The sequence below is a fragment of the Echinops telfairi genome, unplaced genomic scaffold (genome assembly GCF_000313985.2).
Source record: "Echinops telfairi isolate 266 unplaced genomic scaffold, ASM31398v2 ScPeMD7_1;HRSCAF=3_0, whole genome shotgun sequence".
NCBI lineage: Eukaryota > Metazoa > Chordata > Mammalia > Afrosoricida > Tenrecidae > Echinops > Echinops telfairi.
In genome coordinates, this window is record NW_022103896.1 from 84,081,052 (window position 1) to 84,104,032 (window position 22,981).

A 22,981-nucleotide genomic window follows, 5' to 3' on the forward strand; every position below is an offset into this window, starting at 1 on the left:
GCATGCTTATTGTCTTATTTAACAAAGGGATTGAACTGGGCAGTTTCTTTAGGGCTCTTCCAGGAATGAGTTAATACATTAATTAACCAACTGGTCTTCAACTACTTCTTCAACCCCAGGTTACTAGGGCATTTACCGTAATCTCACCAATACTCTTCATCCACAAGAACTCTCCAACTGCTGTATCCCCTGAGGTTTTCCCCTACTACTTGGCCACCTGCGGAGACTTCTGCCTCTTCACAAGCTGCATTTGGATAGCATGTATCTATCTACATCCGGACTTTTGGTATACTACATTGAAGATTTTCACACTTATGTGTTTGTTGTTTTTTGAAACCCACTGTTAGCCATTCGAGAGAGCATGGCTCCTCTTCTTACTTCTTAGCCCACATTCAAACCCTGAGTTCCTGGAGAGTCTGGCTCTGAGTAGGGTTCAGTGACTCCTGGTTGAATAAATGTGCAGAGGCTGAACTGACTTGATGGCAGTGAGTTTCTGAATTTTATGTCTCTTACAAATGATTTCACCTGTGTTCCCTATAATAAATTATTTAGGTGTTATCATTTTAAAAATTGACATATCCTTGGGTTAAATTTTTTTTAAACATTAGCTTGACTTTTAAATCTTATTATTACAGCATAATACAAAATTTATAGAAAAGTTCTAGGTATAATATAAAGAACTCATATATCTTTTACCCAAATCCCCAAATTTTAAGATATTTTGTTACATTTACTTTATCATTCATTCACAGCATGTATGTGTGTTTACACACACACACACACACAGATATGAAAATATTGCTGCAAAATCATAGAAATTTTAATAAGCAAAAATGTGAAGTTTGTGTTTCTCGATATATCCTCCATAGAGTTCTACACCCTTCTGAAAGCAGTGTTTTCACCTCTCTAGTGTTTCCTTGAACAATTCTGTGCTCTTCCTTTCAAATCACAACAAAGCACTAGTTTTAGCTTCAACAAGGAGGGCAAATCACGTTCCTTTAAAATGTTTTCTGGGGCTTGGGGAAAGAAAAACAAGTCAGGAAAGGGCAATGTCAGAGCTGTAAGCTGGATGGAGTTAGGTTTTCCAGTGAAATTCTCATAGACCAGCCCTTGCTATCATGAAGAATGCTCAAGTGCATTGTCATCATGGGAGGACAGCTTTCTGGTTTAATTTTCCTGGCCTTTTTCTCCCCAATGCAGTTTCCCTTTTCCTTTAAAAACGTTTTCCTAAAAAGTCTCCATGATTGCTTTGTGTCTTTTGAGAAAATCTATCAACCTTATCCCTTTAGAATTCCAAAAAAACCCAGCTGCTATAACCTAGGAGAAGACTTCTCTGCTTTCATGTGAGCCGGCCCAGCGCATCTCCTCAGGAGCTACTATTTCGATGGGTCATTTTTTGAAGGCACCCTAATGCAATTAAGACAAGTCTATCACTGAGAGAATTTGTCTGTAGCCATCCACTGATTGCGGAAACATATGTAAACGTGTTTTGTTTGGAATAAACCCATGCATGTATGAACTGGGACCCTAGTAGCGATACTTTTTAACTTACCTTCATATGCTTTTTCTGAACCATTTGCATGTTGGTCACATATATACACACCCATCCCTGTACATTCTGTAACTGTGGGAAAATTTTCCTATGTACTCAAAGATTATCAAATTGAGGAAGTATAAAGTTGGTACAATGCTTTTATTCAATATATAGTCCATCTCTCAGTTTCTCAATGGTACCAATTTCTTTATAACAATTTCTAAGATCCCGTCCAGGATCATGTACCATGTTTTATCTCATGAGTCTTTGAACTTGGACTCGTTCTTTAATCTCACTATGAACATCGTTAAAGGATAAAGAGCAGTTATTAGACAGTGTTTCTCATTTGAATTTTTCGAGTGTTCTCTTCTTCCTGATTAGCTCCAGGTTGTGTCTAGAAGGTGACTAGATGGTGCTGTCTAGAGAGCAGCATAATTAATATTTTGTCCCGCTCTGGAAACACGGGTTGCCTGCTGACCAAGTGATCTGGTCTCTGTTTCACTAAGGGATAGGATGCTGATTTTACCAAGGGATAGGTAAAAGTGCTGTCTGACTTCCCTGTTTTGCCCCCAAAACACCAAATCAAACTCATTGCCATTGAGTTGCTCGTCCATTGTATAATTACTACCTTTTCTTTCTAAAAATAACCATTTTGTTGGCATACACTGAAACTATTCTTTTTTCCATTAAACTGCTCTCAGAGTTATATCCATGGATGGTTTTTGTCTGACTCCCTTTTTACTGCAATCATCAATTGGTGTGTTTTAAAGCTCCTTCCTGTCGAGATGGGGCACTGGTTGTGCAGAGGTAGAAGTCTCCTCCTGTGTGTTGGGGACTCCAGACAATGCACCTCATGTGCTACCACCCCTCTGTCTGTGGCCTTGTGTATTGTGATGAGCATAAATATAATTATTTTTCTTTTAAAAATCATTTTATTGGGGGCTCATACAGCTCTTATCATAAACCATATATCCATCCATTGGATCAAACACATTTGTACATGTGTTGCCATCATCATTTTCAAAACATTTTCTTCCCACTTGAGCCCTGGGGATCAGCTCATTTCCCCCCTCACTCATGAACCCATGATAATTGATAAAATTTTTTTTCATGTCTGATCACGACTATATTTCATTGGAGCTCCAGGTCTAAGAAGAAAGGCCTGGCGATCTACTTCCAAATCAGTCAATGAAATCCGCACAGAACATCGTGATCAGACCTGGAGTTGATCACGGGGTGGCAGGGGGATGGGCAGCTTGTGGTTATGTTGTGCGTGAGGCTGCCATGACTTGGCTTCTGAGTTCACAGTAGCTGACAACAACTCTCTCTCTGTATTTGTCAGCATTTACAAAGAACAAAAAAGAACTTCCTATTTTCTTTTTCTTCCCTCCCTCCCTCCTCACACCTTTCTTTCCTTCCTCTACCAGTATGGACTCATCGTTACTTATTCTACTAAATGGCATCTAATCTATTACTGTTCTTATAGATTTTTATGACACAACTGCTCATACTTGGCCACTGGGAGTCTTAAAATGTGATTGGGTGCTGAATAGTTCAGTAGATTTCCAACCCAAAGCCTAGTTATTCCTGAAGTGAGTCAAGAGAAATAAGCTTATAATATCTAAATAAAACTGTACCCCATCCTTTCCTCTATTTCTTTGATTCATTTAAAAAAGGGTTTATATTCCTGATATGATCTTCTGTTATAATTTCATTCCTCCTGCTGTAATCATGGAAAATACTGTTGAACTTAATTCTGCAACATAGAGGGTTGCCAGGCTATTAAATCATAAACTCTTAGGATTGCAGTCTGCCTCAGACATAAAGTGCTACACCTCCCCTAACACATGGTCCCCCTTTTTTCCTATTATAGACATTTTGCTGTTCTGTTTGAATATCTTCTGTCATGAAGAAATGTAGCTCACCCCACAATCGAACTATTCTGTTTAATTGGTTTATTGAAAAATGTATTGTATGCTCCTCAGGTAGCATTGGGCTGCGATCCTCATGGTTGGCAGTTCAAAACCACCAGTAGATCTGTGGGAGAGAGACTGGGCTCTCTACTCCCTTAAGCAGTTACTGCCTCAGAAACCCACAGAGGGGTGCTGTGAGTCAGCATTGACTCAGTGGCAGAGAGTTTAGTTTGAAATGATAAAATAAGGAGCCCTGGTGGTGCTGGTGGATAACCATTGGGCTGCTAACCTCAAGATCACTGGTTTGCGCTCACCAGCAGCTCCTAAGGAGTATGATGAGGCTGTCTGCTCCCATTAAGATTTACAGCATTGGAAACCCTATACAGTACAGAGTTTCTAGGAGTCAGAATCTATTCTATGGCAGTGTGTGTGTTTTTTTTAATAAATCATTTTGTTGGGGGCTCTTACACCATTTATAACAATCCGTACATCAACTGTATCAAGCACATTTGTGCATATGTTGTCATCATTATTTCAAAACCTCTTCTTTACACTTGAGCCCTTGGTATCAGCTCTTCTCTTTTTCCCCCTCCCTCTCCCACCCTCCCACTCTCATGAACTCTTGATAAATTATAATTTTTATTTTCATACCTTACACTGGCTGCCGTCTTCCTTCACTCACATTTCTGTTGTTCATCCCCCTGGGGAATTGTTGATCACTGGGATTGGTTCTCCCTTTCTCTCCACCCTCCACCCCTCTTGGCTTCCCACTACCCTCATGGTATCGCTACTCTCATTATTGGTCCTGAGGGGTTTATCTGGCCTGGATTCTGTGTGTCAGGAGCTCTTATCCATATCAGTGTACATGCTCTGGTCTAGCCGAATTTGTAAGGTAGAACTGGGGTCATGATAGTGGGGTGGGGGTAGGGGGTGGAGAGGGAAGAATTAAAGAACTAAAGGAATGTTGTGTGTGCTATACTGTACCCTAGCTGGCTTGTCCCATCCTTGTAAACATTCTGTGAGGAAATGTCCAATTGTCTACAGATGGGCTTTGGGTCTCCATTACAAGCCATGTCATTTGCATCAAAATGGTTGTTTGTTTAGGGTCTTTTGATGCCTGACACCTGATCCCATCTACACCTCCTGATCACTGCTGTGCTTCCTCCATGTGTGCTTATTTGCTTCCCTGCTAGATGGCTGCTTGTTCAACTTCAAGTCTTTAAGACCCCAGATGCTATATCTTCTAGTAGCCATGCACCAGCAGCTTTCTTTATGGCAGTGGATCTAAGGATAAAATATACATAACACAAAGATGAACAATGGAACAAGGCTACATACATTGTCTTTGTATTCTTAAACAACTATAGAATTGCAGATGTTTTATATGCCTGCCAGTTTTTATTTAAATAGTTTGTTCCTGCAAACACTTGTCTGTTGCAAATTTTTCATTTAGAATTAAAAAAACACTCACTGCCATTGAGTTGACTTCTAACTCATAATGACCCTCTAAGATCGTCTCTGTGTGTTTCCAAGGCTGCAAATCTTCAAGGGGGTAGAAAGCTTCATCTTTCTTTTGTGGAGCAAATGGTAGTTTTGAACCATTGAGGTTAGCAGCGCAATGTGTAACACATTACATCACCAGGGTGACTTTCAGAATCTAGATACTGCTCACATGACACTTTGGAAGACTTAAAGGGGAGAATAAAGCATTTGGAATTTTAAAAGATGTTCAGGTCAGATGACAACTTCATGTTTTGCTAATTTTTATTGTAAGGGAACTCACCATTCTGGTGCTTGAGGGTCTCTAAGTTGTCTCTTGCCGAAGCTCTACTTCTATCTAGTTAGTCGGTTTTCTATTGTATTCTGCAAGAGGCGGGCCACTCCTGAAAATCCTTAACACTGAAACTCTAGAGAGAGTTTTAGAAGGAATTTAAGAATGATAAAAGTTTCAGATTGAGTGGTCAGAAAGTGAGGGCTTGGAAATCTTACACCGAGAACCGCTGGTGCTCCACCTAGCAAAGGACCGAAAGAAGAAGGCAGTACTCTAAGGTCATTTAAACAGCTAGCTTAAACAAAAGGGCGTCACGTTTCTTGATTGCTCCAGGAGAAAAGGGAATGACGTGGAATGGATAACATTACAGAGAAGCAGATTTTTACTAACTTTAGGGAGAACTTTCTCATCCTCCGCTGGCTGACCTAGAGCCAGGTGTCATTCAGATACTGCATATTTGGTCGCCTTTGCTCGTTCCTCCCCCCTTCCCACCTGCTGAGGTCGATATTGCTGACTTCTCCAAGCTTTTGTGCCTTAGCTAAACTTCTTTCTCTTCCAGCCTCTCCCTCTCTCAGCTTCTTCAGTGTACCCCTTAACACTGACCCTTCAAATACACTATCTACAAAATCATTCCAGACTCGGCTTCTATGCAAGGTCAGCCCAGGAATGTCAGCGCACACATAACTGTGCTCCTTAAAATTGTCAATGACTGGTTTTCCTGAAGTAGATTGACAGGGCTTGCACCACTCAGAGACCCTTATTTCATTGTTGTGCGGTTGCAACAACGTGCAGGATCTAGCAGCCATACCTTGTTTTTTTGACCATTCATGAAGACAGTCAGGGAATTCCACTTAGAGTCAGGCACGTTTCAAGAACTAGAAATATGACTGTCAACTGGAGGGAGGCTCTGCTTTTGAGAAGCTGGCACTTTAGGGGAGAGGAAAAGACAAAATTTTGCAAAATCTGCAATGTAGTATACCAAAAGTCCTGCCGGAGATGCCTGTTATTCAAAAGCAGCAGGGGAAGAGAAGGGAATCTCTGTAGGTGGCCAGGCGGTGGGAAAGCCTCAGGGGATGCAGCCCCTTGAGGATTCCTGTGAATGAGAAGGTGGCTCAGCCCTGTCCCACCCTGGGGGAGGTAGGGCTGGCGCCCAGGCTGGGGGCAGGTGTGGCTCTGCAAAGTGGGCTAGAATACAAAGGTAGGAGCTGTGCTTGTTGAGGGAGGCAGAGCTGGTCCCCAGGCTTGGAGGCTTCTAAGAGGAACTTGAATCCCATCCTTGGTGTAATGGGAGCTGTTGAGGGCTTTGTGCAGGAAAATGAGGAACTTTGTTTTAGAAGGAGAGTTGAGATGAATAATTGAGCAGTTAAAATGTGGATTCTGGGGACCGTTTGCTTTGCCTTTGAATCCCAGCTCTGCTGTCTACAAGGCATTTGACGTGGGGCGGAATGCTGACATTTTCTGGACTTGGAATCTTTTCCTGAAATAAAAAAAATGGTAACTTATATTTTAAGGTTTAAGGAATTCATTTGGTAAAAAGTAAGTGGAGTCCCTAAGTGGTAAAGATTAGTCACATGTTAAGCTAATACCTGAAAGGTAGACAGTTTAAGTCCATGCAGAGGGGCTGCAGAAGAAAAACGTATCATACTTTAAAAAAAACCAAAAAAACCCAAAGTCATTGAAAACCCTACGGAGCACAGTTTTACTCTGACTAGTGTGAAGTCACCGTGAATGAGCATCCACTAGACAGCAAGGAGTTTGGTCCTTTACATAGTTAATGCCCAACTAGTCATCAGCTGTGTTTATGTTTTAAGAGCATCATTCTGACTTCTGGATGGAGAAGGGAGGGGGCAGTTCAGGGAGGCTGTAGATAGAACAGTTAAGGCCTCTTGCATGGCATGATTGTAGCAGTGGCAGTGGTAGAACTACAAAGAAGATGGTGAGTTTGCACATAGTTTGAAGAAGATGTACCTTAAAGGTAGGGATGTGCTTGCAGACTGGGTATGGGGATTAGTAATAGCGAGGGAACAAGGAGAGTTCTTTTCTGGCTTAAACCTGGGTCATTTGAGTAGTCATCATCTGCAACTGAGAGGTCTGTGGTGTTGGAAAAACCAGCTGATTGATGGACAAGGGTCTCCACTCAAGTACTTCCTCAACGCAACAACAATTTGTTCTCCTGACACACTGTGTTGTTCACCTTCCCTGACATGCTGTGATGTTCACCTTCTCTGACACGACCGATGAAGACGAAAAATAAATGGGTGCATAAACATGATCGCTGAAGACAAAATGGGTGCATAAGTAAATGCGGTGAAGAAAGCTGATGATGCCTGGCTATCAAAAGAGATAGCATCTGGGGTCTTAAAGGCTTGAAGATAAACAAGTGGGAATTTAGCTGAGAAGCAACAGAGTCCACATGGAAGAAGCACACCAGCCTGTGTGATCATGAGGTGTTGATGGGATCAGGTATCAGGCATCAAAGACCCCAAACAAAACAAAACCAAAAAAAATCATATCATTGGGAATGAGAGGGAGAGCAGAGTGGAGACCCAAAACACATCAGTAGTCAATTGGACACCCCCTGTCAGAAGGGCCACAAAGAAGAGACGAGCCAGTCAGGGTGCAGTATAGCACTGACAAAACACACAACCTTCCTTTCGTTCTTTAATGCTCCCCCCTCCCCCATCATGACCCAAGTCTATCTTACAAATCTGGCTAGACCAGAACATGTATACTGGTACAGATAAGAGCTGGAAACACCGAGAATCCAGAACAGAAAAAGCCCTCAGGACCTATAAGAGGAGCAGCAGTACCAGGAGGGTAAAGGAAGGAGAGGGGGGAGTAAGGGGGAACAGATCACAATAATCAACGTATGGCGCCCCTTCCAGGGGGATGGATGGTAGGAAAGTGGGTGAAAGGAAATAGTGGTTGGTGTAAGACATGAAAAAGAAAGAATAATTTATAATTTATCAAGGGGACATGGGGGAGGGAGGGTGGGGGAGGGAGGGAAAATATGATGAACTGATACCAAGGTCTCAAGTAGAAAGAAAATGTTTTTAAAAAGACGAGGACAACATATGTACAGATGTGTTTGACACAATGGATATATGTATGGATTGTGAAAAGAGCTGCAAGAGCCCCCAGTAAAATAAAACCATTTTTTTAAAAGCCAGCTGCTCATACAAATGTAGATGTACTGAATCAGGAAGACGCAAAGTCACTTCCTGAACTAAGTGTATTTTTGTTGAACATAGTTTAAATATTTGGTTCTTCCAGAAGAAAAAATGTTATCTTGGCTTCCTAGCAATGCTGTAATCGAGATGCCACAAGTGGGTGACTTTACCAAACGAACAGAAATGTGTTCTCTGTGAATAATGTCAGATGCTACCAGTCTGAATTCAGATCGCTGTGGGCTCGCAGGTCTTTCCAGATTCTCTCCCTCAGCTCCTCGGTGTGACACCGTCCTGGTCTGCACTTCCTTGCTTCCGTGTCTAACCGGCTCCCTCTTAACACTCAAAAGCAATTGGCTAAGCCACATTGTACAGCGATATGGCCCCATAACAAAGCAAACCATTTTTCTGAAAGTACCATCAGAACGCTGCCACTGAGTTGGTTCTGACTCATGGAAAACCTGCAGGAGAGGGAAGAACTGCCCCTGGTGGGGTTGAACTGCTGACTTTGCACTTCATCAGGGGCTAGCATTTGCACCTCAGGGGTTAGCACGTACAACACATATTTTTGGAGGATACAGTTCAAGTCATAAGAGTGATGAATTCCATCTTTAAATGTTAGTAATTACTGTAATAGTAAAATGTTCAAAGGCATTAACCTCTGGTTTATTTATTTGGTATTGTGGAGTTTTAATTTCTCTCTGCTCCTTTATCTGCTTTGTTTCGTGACTAATAAGGACCCTCCACTCCAATCCAAAGTGTCTGCCCCCAAAAGAAAGTTTTCAGATGGAGTGAATCAACATAAGTGACATTGTAGTATTAATGAGTAGTGGTCTCTCCTTTGAGTTTTAAAATATCATGTTGAAAACGAAGATTAGATCACTTAATATTTATGACTCACAGTGTGGTTGTACAGATGGGCTCACACGTCGCCACAATTGTGAAGATCGCGCAGGACAAGGCAGTGGGTTGCTGTGCTCTGCACAGGCTCACTGTGAGTTGGAAGTGATTCAGTGGCCCTTAACAACAGCAGTCTAACCGGCGGCCGCGATAAAAATACCTTCCTCAAGGACTCAGCGCTCATAGTGGCAAGCTCAAGATTTGCATGCAGGCAGTGCACTGCTGGAGGCCTTGGTGTGAAGCAGAATGCCATGCTGCTTACTCTGGTTTTATTTTGGATACAAGGTCAGTCGTTATACTACTAAGGGAAAAAAGATCTTAACATAGTTTTACTAGTTATCATTCTATATTGTATCTAATTAGCCTAGATTCTGTTTATAAATCGTCTGTCTCACCTTTTTGCGCTCCTGGATCTAGGGCCTGAGGCAGCCTGTGGGCATAGGGGTTCAGTGTTCCAATCTGCTTCTATCACAGTTCACAACCTCGTACGCCGGCTGGGCAGTTGTAACCTGTCGTCTGGAGTCACGATGAGGAGCTCTGGTGCCACTGGACTGTTAGGAACAAAGTTGGCCGTCAAAACCATCAGCAACTCCCGGGGAGAAAGAAGAGCTCTCCGCTCCGATGAAGATTTACAGGAAACGCCACATCATTGTGTTATGAATTGAAATAAGCTCAACGGCAGTGGGTATTTCCCATGGACCAAGCTCTGTGCTCCAATCCAAATTGTCTTGGATTCTTGTAGCTACTCTGAGGGAGGTGCTGTGACTCCTTCCTTCTTGTACTAGGCACAGAGAGATCGTTAACTTTCTCAAAGTCACACAGCAAGCCAATGGCAGAATCACCCTGGGGTGAGATGTCAAAAGCACAAGGTTGGGCTTTGCCTGCTGTCCTGGAAACCAGAGCAGTGGAGACAAACCAGGAAGCAAACCCATGGCTCTACTGTCAATTTTGACTTCATAGAGGGACTGAACTCCCAGTGTTGAAATATCATTGTAATTTTGACCAAGGATGGTATTGAAAATATGCATGGTTGTAGGTTATGTTTGTAGCCTGTAAGAGTTACCTCATTGTCAATGAACAACAAGGCTTAGGACTGAGGAAAGTAGAAAAAAGAAGAAGAAGAAAAGGTGCTTAAATTAAGTAAAGTGATGTAAGTGGCTGAGTGACAGCACAGTTACTTTCCATTCCCTGCACTGAGACCAAACTTGCTTGCCTGACCCAAACCATAGAAAGTGAATGGCAGGGTCCATCAAGAGAATCAAAATTCTAACAAAACTATCCGATCATTTTTGGGAACATAATGTACTTTGCAATAAGGATGCAGTACACAGAAATTTCCCTGAACTGGGAAAGATGTGAGGTCATAAATGATGAACACATAAAACATTTACTGACTTCTAACCACTTTTTAAAAAATTATTGTGGAAAGTATATATGGGAGTGAAATTTTTAAAGTATTGCTATAAAATAATTGTGTTAGGCAGGGTTGACTAGAGAAACAAACCCAGAGGCCCTCATATGTGTATAAGAAAGAGTTTTATATCAAAAAGCAATCGTATATTGAGAAAACATCCCAGCCCAGTCCAGATCAAGTCCCTAAGTCTGATATTAGCCCATATGTCTGGTACTAGTCAATAAATTCCTCTTCAGACTCACACAGCACATGCAATGATGCCGAATACAGGAAGATCACAGGTTGGTGGGTGGAAAGTCTTGTGGATCCAATGCTGAGGGAAGCATCTCAGCACTGGCGTGGGTCTCCACGTGGCTCCTCCAGCTATCTGAGTGTCTCCTCCACAGGAAGGGGAAGAAGAGAGAGAGTGGGGCCCACCTCCAGGGAGAGAGGAAGTTCCCAGAATCCTCATGAGAAAGTCAAGCCCACTAGGAGGCATCAGCAGGCTGTGACCTGATTGACAGGCTAACCTCCACCCCTTCACTCTATTTATCACATTTACATGAAACTATGTAACTACCACAATAATAGAAATTTTATTAAACAAAATACGAAAATAAGAAGCTATTGATTCTTGCCATATCTCTTTATATCCATAATTTATTGGCATCAGTTGTTTATCCCGTTGTTCAATCATCATCATCTGTTTCCAAAATTTCCCATCACCTTTAGCAGAAGTTCAATGTCCCCTAAGCGTGAGTCCCCTTCCCCTTCTCATCTTCCTGCCCCTGGTAGCCACTAATAAATTTTGGTTTCTCTCTACTAGCCTATTCTAGATATTTCATAAAAATGGGATCATACAGTATAATCTTTTTGCGTGTGATTTATTTTACTCAGCATAATATTTTCAAGGCTCATCGATGTTGTAGCATATACAGGACTTTATTTCTCTTTATGACTAAATATTAGTCCAATGTATGTATGTTCCATATTCTGTTTATCCATATGTTCCATATTTTGCTTATCCATTCATCTGGTTTTGGAGTCTATTTGGATCATTTGTCTTCAACTAGTCATCAAAGGATGGCTCTGTGATGAAAGAGGCATTTGATGAACAAGGATCAGTAAGTCAGAGGGTCCCCGGTTCATCATCTCTGCCGGCCAAGCCAGGAGTCACTCACTATTTTGCCCCCTCATCCTGCTCCTCAGACTCTTCACCACTGAGCACAATCTCTGTGGTTCTGGAAAGAAGTCTAAATGTAAACAGCTCCTTGGGGAGAAGAAGCCCCAGGAAATCGGGGTTACCCACTGCCATCGAGTCAATAGTGACACTATTGGGGAGTAGAACTGTTTCTTTGGACTTCTGAGACTTTCCACCTATGGGAGTTGCCTCATGTTCCTCCTCCCAAGCAGCTGGTGGGTCTCACTAGGGTACCCTTGGGAGAAAAAAGGGTCCCATCAAATCAGTGCCTTCTAAGGGGATACGTTGGGCCAATGAAATTTAAAGAGGTCATCTCAACGCATAGGCCATTATGCCACCAGGGCTCCCTATAGCCAGGGAGGGAGAAGAAATCAGGTGCTGAGAAAAGTGCTCACTGCACTCCCACGCACCCCAGACCTTGCACTTAGAGCAAACCGTAGCCCCACTTCCTCACAGGTCCCACGCCCATTGTTTCACCCTTATTACTTGGTCTGACTATCTATCCTAGAAGGAAATGAAATTGGTCTGGAAGGTTTCCTCTTCCCACAGTCTTTGTGGTTATTATGAGGACACTGGTACTGACACATGACTTACACTCCACTCTCGAGCCGGCATGACAGCTAAGCCGATCTATTTAACGGCCAGACCTGTCAGGATATTTTGTTTTTGTTTGCTTATATTTCTCTCTCTTTTAAAAAAATTCGGATAGACAATACATTTGCCTTTTTAAGGCATTCTTTAAGACTTCCTTACTATATCGCCTGACTTTAAAAAAAAAAGTGACTTCATTTCTCAAGTTCATCAGATCATGTTGATTAGAATACATCAGGAGTCAACAGTTTTCTTACTGTCAGAGTTTGATGCTTGGCATCCCTTCTTTCCAATCCCAAGCTCTAGGCCAATTAAGGTGTGTGTGTGTGTGTGTGTGTGTGTGTGTGTGTGTGTGTTACATACAAAGGTGGGTGATGAAATCAGGTGTCATCTCATCAAGGTTTGCTTTCTCCCTCAGCCTGGTGTTTTATTTGGCTTACTGTGTTAGCTTTACGTAACACACAGACCTATTTTCTGCTACTTCTAGCTCATACATAGAAGGCCCACCTCTCTTGAGTTCTGGATTATTTATTTATATTTTTCCACTTAACTTGGAGAAAACTAGTACTTATTTCCCTTTTCTTTCATCTTCTGGAGGAGGGTCTGAGTGACTACGAGCTAAAAAGTGGGCAGTTCGATTGAACTAAACAGAGGAGACTCAGAGGACCGCCTGGCGATCTGTTTTTCAAAGGTCATGCCGCCTTGCGAAATCCCTACGCAGCAGTTCTACCGTGACTCCCGTGGGATGTCCTGAGTCAGGATAGACTGGGGGACAACAGCCCACGTTCTGGATCCTGTTTTGTCTTCCAGGCCTCTGGACCTTGTAGGTTGATAGTTCTCCATTTTCACTCTCTTTCTCATCAGTATAATGTGTTATTTCTGTAGCTTTGCAAATGGCTTTGAAGAGCCCATTCCATTTTTCTTGTGGAGCTTTGTCTTGAGTATTTTCTTTCCATTGGGCTCTTTCTGCTCAGAAGCGGGGTGACTGCATGTTTCTGTAACCTCGGCTGACTGTGTCTATTTTTCCTCTCTTTTACACCATGAAAGCTGTTATTAGATGCCCATTCCCATTGCTAATAATGATGGGGGAGTTTTTAGCTGTACTTTTAAACTGGGAACATGCAGTATCTCGTTTAATTTCACACAGCTTGTGAGGTAGATGCTGTATTGCTGTCAATATATGGAAGAGGTCAAAGAATTTCCCTCCCTCTCATAGCTCACAGAGCACCGAAGCTCCCCCCAGCCACACAGATGAGCACCCTGGGGAGCCGCTGGAGTGGGCACAGGGCTGAGAACCAACTGACAAGGACGGCGTGAGTGATGCGGCTGCTTTCCCACTATGTTCAACTTTAAACACAACTCCTTTGTACTTGTAACCACGACCTCAAGAAGGCAATCATCTGAATTGCTTAGTTCATCTTGTATACGAAGAAATAATTGGGAGACGTTAGTAGCCTAAAAGGTGATCAGATTTTTAACCAAATAACCGAACAGTTACACTTTGGGTGAACCAGGATTCCTGCTCCTACCTATGTTCCTAAGTGAGCTATACTAATTGTTTCGCATGTTGCTGTGAAAAAGAATTAGCATAGCAGGTTTGGAAAAGTACGGGGGAGAGGAGGGGTGGGCAGTTAGCAACACACACACACACACACACACACACCCCAAGAATAGAAGTCTTATTTGCTTTCTAAAGGGTTGCTCTCTTTCTGAGGCTGAGCAGGCTAAAGCAGCCTTTCGCCAGAGGCATCCATGTGTGGGACAGCAGACCCGAAACAGACATTTTTACACTGTGTTATCATCTGGTGAGAGTTCCAAGGGGGAAAGTGTCAACATTAATTTGGAATTTCCTGATTTCTGAAGATTTGAGTTATAATCTTGACATGACTAGAAAGGAAATCTTAAAAAAACAAAAACAAAAAAACCCACAACTATTTAAAAGTGTTTTATTGTGGAAATGTCCCCAAACATTTTCATCCCATTTTCCCAGAGAAACCTGACAGCTCTGGGGAGGGGCGGCGAAGGGGGAGAAGGACAAAACCCAATGCCACATCCTTGAACTCTTTTGTGTATTCAGAACAATGTCCAGTGAAAACCAAACAATATTGCCGCTCAAGAAGTCTAAAATAGGCCTTGCTGAGAGCTCTTGCCCGACCCAACAGTGGAGAAGAGAGATCATTGGGAAAAGTGATACGAACTGCTGCCTCTTGGAAGAGCAGGGTCTACAGACCCTCCGGATACAGCATCTTGCCAAGAACCGATTGTGGCTGGGGGCTGAGCGTCGTGTGGGTGCCGCAACGGCCCTGGAAAAGAAAGCAAAAAGTGGGGCAGGGGCAGGGGAGGGGACAGGGGTGGGGTGGGGTCAGGCTCATAAAGGCGAAGTCACGAAGTCTGGCTTTCTGGCCAGATTTCCTCTGAAGATGAGGTGTGGCCGGCGCTGTGTGTGCGGACTGCCGGGGAGGGGGACACACGCCCTGCCTTCAGACGGTAGGACCTCGGGGTCTGGCTGGCTGCCAAGGAGTCCGACGCCAGGCCTGGCTCTCAGCAGTGGGAGCGGTCGCGGGCCTGGTTACACAATGGCATTATCTCAAGCCAACCCCTGCTGCAGAAACGCGCAAGGCTTCCTGTCCTCGCTCTGCAGCACAATCTGTCCCATTTCCAGCTGCCGACGGACCCACACTTGGTCGCCAGGCTTGGCATATGAAGGTCTAAAGCTACCTCTTCCTTGGGAATTGCAGACGCTGCGATGCCTAATCCATTGTGTTTTTATCCCCCCCTGGAAGGCCCTGTACGATCCAGAGTCACACAAGGAAAAAGCTGTCTCAAAACAGTTTTATGCATCGCAGGCAAATGCTGGAGTTGCCAATAAGGGCTCGTTGGGGGAGGGGAGGGGGGGCAGGGGAGGAAAAAGTTGATACCCCGATATACAACAATTTGCCATTGGTTCATATCATTCTCTTTCCCATTTATTAACCCCCTGCTTCTTTTGTCTCTTCTATTTTAATTTTTCAAGGAAAGCAGGCTGGAAGAGGAAGGTATGAGTGAATGTTGGAGAAAGTTTGCTTCTAAGATCAAATAACCACTTTCAATATATTTTAACTGAATTCAATACAGAGCCCTGAGACCAAATCCAAACCAACGGGCCATACTACCTATTGCCACCCAAATAACAAGAGAGACTTATGAGACAGTGATAAAAAAATTTTTTTAAATACACCAAAAAAACTTTCTGTTTGTTATTCTTGGCTTTGGGATACTGCAATTAGATTATTAGGTTTTTGACCACGTCTTTCAAACTACTTGCCTATGCCAAAAGGTTAAAAATATTTAGCAACCTGCTATCAGAAAGCAGAGGTGTAATTCAACAGGTACTGGAGTCCTCTTAGAATCTTAAATCTTGACTATCAGGAGGTCGGATGGTTTTCAAAGGAAGCTTGGACTTGGTTCCATCCTGCAGGTGACGTAAGCAGGATAAGTAGGTGGGCTTCAGGGAGAGGCTCCCTAGCAGAAACCAGCATCATTTCTGTGAGTGCGAATCATACCCAATTTTCTGTAGCGTGGATGACCATTGCTCAAAATAATGTGTTTTTTCTCTTGAAGGACTTAATAGGTTGACTCCCTCATAGTTAAGGAAGTGGGGTCCTTTCTGCTGTTCTTGTGAGATGGGCAGATATTTGAAGTCACTGTATCCTGGCCAATATTGAACAGCAGCTCCCAGGAACAAAGAGCCCTGACCAGTGCCTAGACATGAAGAAATTCTTAAATCTATGAAATATTCCAAGTATGCAAAAGTTGGAAAGCATAAATGCTGTGGTCTCAGCCATCAGTTTGGACATTTTGTGATGCTGACATTAAAAATATTGTGGCCCTTTGCCCTCTCTCTCTGCACAGAGACAATCACTGTCTCAGATTTGTCACTTGCTTTCCCGGCAGCAGGGTGATGGCCTTCCAGCTCTCTGCACTGTGTAAGGATCAACCCACATTTGTTCTGCTTTGTCATCACCAGGTTTTCCATATGGGGAATGCCACCCTTGCCTGCACGTCTCCAAATACGTGTTTGCGTGTCTACACAATATATCATCTTGTTTTGCATGTTTTAACTTTTAGACATATCACATTATAATGTTCATAGCCATATAAAATAAAAATTTCATTAGATACAGTTCACCTCTTTAAAGTGTAAAATGAAATGGTTTTTAATGCATTCATCAAGTTGTGCAATCACAATCACTTTTAAAACTTTTCATCATCTCAAAGCACCTGTGTCCATGAGAGGTGCCTTTCCTTTTTCTTTCCCACACCAGCAGCCCCTGGTGACCACTACTCTACTTGCAGTCTCTATGGATTTGCCTATTCTGTGCATTTCAATATCTTGTCTTTTCTGGTTGATTCCTTTCACCTAACATAATTTTCAAGGCTAATCCATGATGAAACATTTATCAATACTTCATACTTTTATGCTAAATAACATTTTACTCATGTATACCACACTTCATTTGTTTATCTATTAGACATTGAATTGTTTCCACTTTGGGGTTATTATGAATAATGCTACTGTGAACACCCATGTACAAGTTTCAGATGGACATATGTTTTTATTTCTCTCGAATTTATAAATCATATGGTAGTGTAGTGATCCACAGAGTCGGCAGTTTGAAACTGTGTTAGGCAGGGTTCTCTAGAGAAAGAAAACCAAGACACTTATGATTTTATATATATATACATATACATATATGGATAGATTTATACATCACAAAGGAATATAAAAGCTAATTAGTCCGCACAGCAGTACAGAGGGCTCAGTTCAACTCACTTCTGTGGAACAGTTAATATACTGGCAGTTCTTCAACTCATGAGGGCTGCTGGGTCTTAGGTCAAGGAAGCAGATAGCTGAGTCTTCCCTAGGGCAATGCAGACAGAGTCCTCCTATAGGCAGCAAACAACAGAGCTGGTTACCAACAGTCAGCAGCTCAGGAGCTTAGCAAGAAGACCCAGATGGGATATAGAACTCAAGAAGTGCAAGATGACAGGTTCCACCAGCCTCAAGCTCAAGTGTACACACCAGCAGCGTGGGGAAGCAGGTCTTGAAGGAACTTCAAGCTCTAGTGACATGATCCACAGGTTGGCTGTCCCACAGGTAGTGTAGCTCACAAGTTGAAGCAGAGAACTAGCTAAAGCAGCTGTACACTGGTCTGATCACCAGAGAGGAAGAGAGCAAGGCACGGGCCTTGCCGAGCCATTTATTTTTTTGCCCTCCAGTCAAACTGTGACGTGATTATTCCCCAAAGTTCCTATTAGCTAAGTTGGCACAATAAACCTACCTATCACAATAAACCTACCTATCTCCGCTGGAGAAAGAGTGGGCTTTTCTACTACCATAAACAGTTATAGTCTTGGGGGTCACTATGAGTCAGTATTGACTTGATGGCAGTGAGTGGCAGTGAGATCTAGTAGGTTAAAAAAAAGCATTGCTAAAAATCAGAAACCTTTATTAAACAAAAACATGAAGACATGAGCTATTGTTTTTCTATTTATCGTCCATGTAGGTCTATTCACTTCTGAAGGCAGTTTTCATCTCTCTAACCCTTCTTCAAATATTTATGAGCTCTTTGATTTACACCATGTCCAAACAGCTGCTTTGGCATTCTTGAGGGATTCAAATAATATACTTCTGAAATGTTGTTTAAGTTTGAGAATTAAGGATTCCTAGGGTATATGGTGGGGGAGGGAGGGGACAAGGGGGGTGCTGATATTAAAGGAGTTCAAGAAAAAAGAAAATGTGTTGAGTTCGATTTTGGTAGCAAATGTATAATACTGCTTGATGTGATTGAACTATAGAGTGTTATAATACCTGTGAGAGCTTCCAATAAAATGATTAAATATAAAAGTAAATTTTAAAAAGAAATATGAGGGGGTAAGATAAGGGCTTTAAGGTGGATGATATATAGTTTATAGTTTATATATATAGTTTATATGTATATATAGTTCTTCATGAAGAACGAGCAGGTGCATTTCTGTGATGGGTGGAGGGGTGGGGGTGGGGATCCTGGGTTCTCTTTTCCTAGCCTTTTTCACACTAATGCAGTTTTATATTTTCTTAAAATCTCATCCTAATAAGCTGCTGTGATCATCTGTGCCCTTAGAAAAAAATCTATCAAGATGACACCCCCACTTTTGGAATCCCCCCAAACAGTCACTATAACCTTTAAAGTTAACATCTCTGCCTTGCATTCAACCTGCCCAGCAGATCCCCTTGGAAGCCACTGTTTTGGTGAGATCATATTTTGAAGGTACCCCAGTGAGACTCAGTGTATAACTGATGGAACTTGTCTGCCACCATCCACTGCATGTCAAGACATGTTTCAACACGTTTTTGTTTTTTACTAAACTCATGCAAGTATGAATTGGTACCCTAGAAGTGATACATCTCCACTCAGCCGCATAGTTGTTTTAAACATCTTAAAAACTTTTTTAATTAATCATTTTATTGGGAGCTCTTACAGATATGATAAGTCCATAATTCAATTAGAACAAGCATAACTTGTACAATTGCTGCCCACATTGGTTTAAAAACATTTTATTTCTTCCTGAACTCTTTGATATCAGCTCCTCCTTTTTCCTCCCCTCCCCTCCCCTCCCCTCCCCTCCACCCTTCTTATTATATTATATATTATTATTATTTTGTCATATCTTACACCATCCAATGTATCAGTTCACCTGTAATTCTGTTATTCATTCCTCTCACGTGGGCTTATAAAGAAATCATTGCTATCAGTTCCCCCTGTCCCCCTCCTTCACATACCCTCTGGGAATCATTGCTCCCATTACTGCTTCTGAAGGATTATCTATCTTAGCTTTCATTAATCCTACATAAAAATCTTTAAAAATCTTATTGACTGTTAAGTTCAGGCAGCTTTTGAAGGAAAATTAAGATCCTAGGGGTGCATTTTTGTTTGTAACACAGGGTTAACTAATTGTTGTATTCATATATTCTTGTGTATACCCTCTGTGTTTAGCCTATGTAAGTAGAATAATATAAATGACTGTACCAAATGTCACACTGGTTCCTCTGTACTATCAAAATTGATTGTGTTACTTTGTTTATTATGGGACTTTTGTTAAAATTAGTTTATTGAAGGACCAAAATTATGCAGAATTGGGCAGCACTTGCTGAGGATTTGCAAAAAAACTGGAGATAAAGGATCCCTCCCTCCACTCCCCCGCCACCACACACACACACACACACACACATCTTAAATACCGAGGATCTGGGGACTTATGAGAAAAAAAGTATGATTGGTTGACATTTATAAAATCATACATTAGCAGAACAATACAATGGAGATTCCTCTTAAGCATTATTTTGTTAATTATAAAGTTTGTGTCATTTAACAGTTTAATTTATGGATATTTTGATAACCAGTCTGAGTGAATATTCTTCCTGGGAACATGCTGTGAGAGGAAGGGGGCGCAGAGGAGCCTGCAGCCTTTCTGAAGTGGCTTTTGAAGCTCAACGCAGCATCAGCCATACACAGAAAAGAAAGACCAGCGGAGCCCAGCCTGTGTCTTCGATAAAAAGGGTTGCTTACGGCAATCCCCTGCTTCTTCTGAGCTCCATCCCAATCTCTACTTTTAATCAAGGTTTTCTATAGAAATTCACTCATCACTACTTTATGAGTGTCTTCTACGAACATGCATATCAACTCTTCACCTTGCTGTGTGTGGAGTCTCATGTTCTGGGTCGGCAGATCTCATGTCACCTCCAAGGAGTAACTCCTCTTCCGCAGGGCTTTTTCATGTCGTTAGCTGGCCACCTATTCTAAATAGGTTTTATGATCTTGCACTCATTCCATGAAAGGAAGCCAGGTCATTGGTGATTGTGTTTAAGATGTTGGTAGCAATTGTGAGGAATGCTGTTTCTGTGATCTTTTATAAGAGTTGTATTACAGCATGGGTGATTTAGTAGTAATAGTGTCACAAAGGGGCACTGGCCAAAGTGAAGTCAAGCTGTTCTCTAAGGAATTTCTGTTTCCTCAGATAGCACATTTTTTTTGCACAGTAAGTAGTGCTGCATTGTGAGTACAATCTTTGGGGGAAATTTCAGAAAGCATTTGATTCGTTTTATTAAAATTATTATAGTAATTAAGAGATTTATTCCAGCTTGTGAAATTGAATGCATTCAAGAGCCAATTTCAGCAATAGCCAACTAACTATATCAAGAAAGGGGCTTGAGGTATGGAGGTTAATTATTGCATGCATCAGCTTCAGATTAGAGTTCTTTGAAATATAAAGATCAGCCATTTTATCAGAAAGGAATGCATATGAACCTGAGAGACCCCTGAAGACAAAGTACCATAAGTTTATGTGAAGGATCAAATGGTTCTGAAACTCAGCCTCTCATATCATACATAAAATGCATTGAACTTGGAGTCACGTGCCCACCAAAGGTGGCTGCACCCGGGCTAGTAAAGCAGATTTTGAGTCCACTTGGTGAAGCTGAGAAAACGGGGAGGCACCGGTCACTGAGGAAAAAGGAGCATACGGCCTCACTTCACACGCTGCCTGGTTTCTCTGTACCAGGAGCCCTCGCGGCGCTGTCCCAGAAGCTCCCGACTCCTAACCTCAAGGTTCCAAGATGGAAATCCATGAACCAGATGATACGACGAAGGGAACCTTAACTCATGGTATTATAAACAGAAAAATTAACCAACTTCCAGATGTAGAAAGGAATCTACTTGAACATGGATCAACGGATGTTGGACTTAATGCTGCTTTCTTTGGCCTGTGCCTTCAATGTGGCACAGGCTGGGATAGCTGCTGGCCTATCAATGGCAATGATTACAATGTTCACAGAAGGCGTAATCTTACAACAGTTCTGCAAGTTTCCCTTTGAGTACAGGGTCACCTTGAGCTGTGAAATTTGCACTGCACCACAGGGTGGACAGTCTTGTTCTCGGTGGTGTTTATCCTGTTATCTTGGCTATATCCATCAATGACTCATCCCTGCTACTAGAGAAAGGAAATATCTTAACCTACTGGATCAGCCTGTCTTTAGAAAGATGACGTTCCCATATTTGTTCCAGACTGCGTTTGCAGCATAACTTGGGTCTAGACCATATAAACTCATAATAAATAATAAACAAATAAAATAAGCTCACAGTAAATAAATATAACTCATAAAAGCTACCATAGTTTGGCTTAGAAGCTCCCTGATTTAAAACAAGTATGTATGCAAAAATAAAATGGTAAAAAGAACCTATGTATGAAGAGGGAAAAAAAAGAATGCATTGAACTAGAGTACAACAGCATGTACAATTATAAGGAGCATACAGCTTTCAAAATAGAGTAGCAGTCTTCCCCCATTATCCATTCTAGGAGAAAACCAATTCCTCATAATTTCAGTTAAGCAGGGAACTAGATCATTAAGATTAGAGCATACATGTTCCATAGGATGTTATGTTAGCCCAATATTCAGGAACATAGATATACAACAACCAGATTTTACTTAAGGTGCAAGAAACTCTTTGCAGTGTAGTGAAGAGTTCAAGAGCTAGTGTACTTTGGACACTATTTTTCTCATCATAGTTATATCAGTACTGACTTTTTGAATTCCATTACACTGTCACGTAGGGCAGTTTACACATATTAGCAAATAATTCTATATGTGCCTTAGTAATTTCAAGTCCTGCCCATGTTGTAAATACTGCCACTAAATAAGCATACCAAGAAAACACTGATTGAGACCATTAGGCCCTTAATATAATTGCATTAGGCCAAAAGGAGTCCAGTTAAGGTACATCCTGGAATCCAGTTCCAGTTTAGGGTTCATCTCACAATCCAGCCTAAACGGGGCTGGGCCCAAAGATTGGTTCCACTAAGCAAAAAATTGTTGTTAGGGGCAACCCAGTAGATGCCTGAACATCATAGCCAGTTGGTGATGTACCAATCAGGAACGTATAACTGATGCATATTCCAATATTAGAAGTCATCTTATAGGACTGTATTCTATAGAACCCTAGAAACCCACATAATTGTGACTTAGTTTTGGGACTAGGAAGCGCAACAATTGTATCTTTATACTTTGGCTCAATAAAAATGTTATTTCTAGAAATTGAATTATCTAGTTAATCTAATTATAAAAATATTTAACAAGAGTGGGATAATTGTAGCTTTTCTCTAGAAATCTTATATCCTTTCAGAGTTAAATGTGTTAATAAGATTATGCTGCCATCAATGCAGGCTTACTGGGAGTTTGAGCATAAAACATAATGACATATTGCAATAATTTAGATTCATTAAAAAATTTAGTGCTGTAACTCAGCATGGACAATTTGAGAGAAATAGCTGGGAGGAAAAGTAAAACTCTGAGGCATTAAAGTCTAGGTGAAATGTATAATATTCTAGGTGAAAGTAAACAAATATTTGCTCTTAGGATGGACAGAAAGAATAAAAAAGGTAACACAAAGATAAAATGTCTAGTCTCCCAGGAAACATTAGAAAGCCATAGGGGG

General features: G+C 41.7%; 1 pseudogene; it reads left to right on the plus strand.

Moving 5' to 3' along the window:
- Nucleotides 1–21,622, plus strand: part of LOC115870499 — a 27,814-nt pseudogene extending 6,192 nt beyond the window's left edge.
- Nucleotides 21,623–22,981: the final 1,359 nt, after the last annotated feature.